Source organism: Amia ocellicauda, unplaced genomic scaffold (assembly GCF_036373705.1).
Source record: "Amia ocellicauda isolate fAmiCal2 unplaced genomic scaffold, fAmiCal2.hap1 HAP1_SCAFFOLD_84, whole genome shotgun sequence".
Lineage (NCBI taxonomy): Eukaryota > Metazoa > Chordata > Actinopteri > Amiiformes > Amiidae > Amia > Amia ocellicauda.
The window spans coordinates 39,180-42,794 of NW_027103010.1; the positions used below are offsets into that span (position 1 = coordinate 39,180).

At 41.5% G+C, this 3,615-nt stretch overlaps 2 non-coding genes across 2 annotated transcripts; both read right to left on the reverse strand.

Annotated features, from left to right (window-relative positions):
- Positions 1-925: 925 nt before the first annotated feature.
- trnag-ucc (transfer RNA glycine (anticodon UCC)) lies at positions 926-997 on the reverse strand. Its single transcript has one exon. It is a non-coding gene; the product is annotated as a tRNA-Gly (tRNA).
- A 2,307-nt stretch (positions 998-3,304) lies between these two features.
- On the reverse strand, positions 3,305-3,376 carry trnaw-cca (transfer RNA tryptophan (anticodon CCA)). The gene has a single exon. It is a non-coding gene; the product is annotated as a tRNA-Trp (tRNA).
- Between the last annotated feature and the right edge of the window lie 239 nt (positions 3,377-3,615).

Sequence of the window (3,615 nt, forward strand, 5' to 3'; positions counted from 1 at the left end):
TAGGCTTGTAGATGATTGTTAAGAGGCCTATTTGGAAACATACGAAATGAGATATTACCATAATGAAGTCATGATACATGAAGGAAATGTTTTTCATGTTGGCAAAAGTACCCTGTCAAAATGAAAATGAATGAGAGAAGACTAAAACAAAGGGCTCGTCCGGGATTTGAACCCTTTGAATCATACCCCTAGACCAACGAGCCACATAGCACAGGTTTCTGTGAAAACTAGTTAACATCGGTGCCACGTAGAGAGTTGTGCGCTCCTCTATTTGAACACTTTCTCCTTCAAACATTGCATGAGTGTCTGACTGCCGCCATCTAGCGGTGCTGACTGACCGATGGCTCGGGTATCTTGGATGTTGTTAAATGACATAACTGTCCGCCCAAGACACTGATGAACAAGGGTCATAGTTTTCCCTTGTAATAATAACAACAATAGTAATTGGAGTGAATGGAAGTGGCATTTCTATTTCACTTTACTTTAGCCGTCATCGTCGCCAACATTGTTGTTGGTGAGCATGGAGAGGAGTGTATTAGCTTTTAAAGTATATTCAAGCAATGAACACGTCAAATAAATGTAATACCGAATACTTTTGCACGCAAGTGCACATGTATGTTACAGCGCTACTGGGAGCACGGCCCACGTCAAGCAAGAGGGCGCAGTAAAGGTCTGCGAGTCAAGTGTGATGTGGGTATCCTGCAGCAGGGAGAGGAACCTTTGTTTTTCTACAGACGAAGCTGGTGCTGTGGGATACTAGTGTAAGGCCATTTATTCGTCATCTGTTCATGCGCAACGGTTCACCAGAAGTGTGTTAGTGAAAACAGCGGTAAGTGCAGGCTTAGTAGGGTCGCAATAGCTTGAATGGTGTCGAACTCCCCCGAAGCATCACAAGTGTGATGGCGGAAGCCTAGAAAGAAAACGTTGCGTTGGCCGGGAATCGAACCCGGGTCAACTGCTTGGAAGGCAGCTATGCTCACCACTATACCACCAACGCCCAGAAAGTCTCTCATTCCATGACTTTTGATGCATTTCAGATCATTCATCTGACTAGATACATGCGAATAATCACAGCCTACAGTGTAAAGCTTCTGATTACAGACAGGGCGTGTTGAGTGTGCTAAGTAACTTGCTAAATTCACTAACAAACAGTCGCTGCTCTTACTACAAAACAGGTGCAAGATATATCATTCTTAGCTAAACAAACCACGTAAACAATCAATGTAACTCTTAACTAAACTAGGAAACGCGAGAGAAAAAGGCGATACTTAGCTGCGGCGACTTGAGCGACTTCTCAGCTGGCTTGCCCGAGTGTCCAGATGCATATGTGGAAATACTTCTATACAATCCATGAACATAGATTCTCGATAGATGAATACTGTTTATTTAAAGGTCAGTTTTTATTTAGCGCATAGTTTATTGAATTTACCCACCAAGGTGGAACACGGACAATGATGTATTTGATTGACAGTGTAACTTGGACTGTTGGAGTAACTTGGACACCCATTGGAATGGAAAAACAAACTCGAGAGAAAAGTGTGTGTGTGTGTGTGTGTGTGTGTCACCTGCTGGTAGTGATGCATTTACATAACCTACAGACTATTTGGGCTGATTGTTCCTGGTGTATTAATGAAACTTTTCAAAGCGGTGGCTTACGTAGATGACATCACAGTCATTGTTAAGAATGGCAAGGATGTACCTTACCTTAAATGACTGTCAGAAATGAATTGAGTTTCTTCAGTGGTTAATGGCTTTTACTGGGGGAACTAGGTAGAAAGCAAGCCACTGTCTCTAGCCACATTTTGGACAAATGGACAAAACTAGATGGATTTAAAAATAGACGGATAGACAGTCGGATGGCGTCTGTCTACAATATTTTAAATGATAATAGTATATGTAGTATATGCATGTGCATTATAAACTAATCTTTACATAAAAGGGGTAATACCATAATAAAATGCCGATGAGAGGAGAAGAGATCTTATTCACTGGCCAAATACATGATTTCGACAATTGTCGTACATCTTGACGGCACTTAGCTTTACTTTTCACAATGTATGACTGCACTTACTGTACTTAACTGTATACATTGGAAGTTGTAAAATGTATTATCTTGAATTGCTTTGTTTAATGTAAATTTGAATTTGTAATGTTTGATGCCTTGTACTTAACTGTATTCTTGCACTTATGTTGCAAGTCGCCCTGCATAAGGGCGTCTGCCAAGAAATAAAAATAATAATAATGTGTTTTATACAATGAGAAATTAAGAAAACCGTAAAAGAAAGGCATTTTAAACCAGGACCTCTCGCACTCTAAGAGAGAATCATATCTCGAACAAACTTACATTAGTGACATCTTTACACTAGTGCCACGTAGAAAGCGGTGCGCTCCAACAGCTGGAAACTTTCTCAGTCTCAAGTTCAAGCACCTTGTGTGTGACTGCCATCTAATGTTGCTGACTAATAGCACTATTGGACTAGAGGAGCTGGGGCTGGCAGAAATTCAGCCAGGCTTTTCTACAGGCGCAAACTCAGCTGATGCTGTGTAGGCTACTCCGTGTACGTCAATGAAAGTCTAGTGACTTCAATATACACACCCCGATGCACCCAAAGAGTGATTGTCAAAGTATGAGTGACTCGCTCCACTAGCAGCACCGACCTGCATCTCTCTGTGACACCCGGCGCCTCCGTCTGGATAAGCTGCTGGTAATGCCGAGCACGGCAGCAGATCTTGTACAGTGGAACCCTAATAATATTCCTAATAATATGGCAACATCCTGGGGGGTCGGTGTGCCGCGCCACAGTGCAGCGACCTTAGCGCATCACTAAAAGGCACCTTAGCGAGGCCTCGGAATCGCTCAAACATGAACCGAGAAATGAACATTGAATCCCATCTACTATTATTACCTAGTAGTGTTGATGTTATCTAAAGTATTTCTATACGTTTTTATTAGTGTATGAATTGTGTCGACCAGGGATCAGAAAGTGAGACAGTATTGGGTAGGCGGTAATCGAAAGCACAAGAAATACATAAAAGGGAGCTATACAGCAGGTGAATAAAACACGGATTGTGACAGTCTACTGTTAATAGCCTATAACAAGGCAGATTAAAATATAACAAACGATACGGATTCTTAAAATCAAATATAATTTCAACGTGCAGGAGACCAGACTGACTTTTATGCATCCTCTCGGGTGTAGATGCATGTTACTTAGACTAACAACGTTTGCATTCTAGGATATTAATAACACTCTCCACAGCAGGAATTATTGAGTGATATTACAGGGAATGTAGAGTAAAAGACTGACCCCGACGTGATTTGAACACACAACCTTCTGATCTGGAGTCAGACGCGCTACCGTTGCGCCACGAGGTCCTTAAACTTCAGTTAACACAGGACGTCAAGGAAAAATATTGGGAACTATGGTGATGTTTTGCTAGTGACCATTTAGGTTAATGAATGGGCAACTGAAGCATTGACGTGATGAAGAAGTTAAACAGAATGCTAAAGAGATAGTGACAGTGAGCATGACACAGAACACATGGCATGACGTGAATACCAAGTTAAACTTAAAGCAGAAATTACAGAAAGAAAGAAAAAAAAACGGATACTGC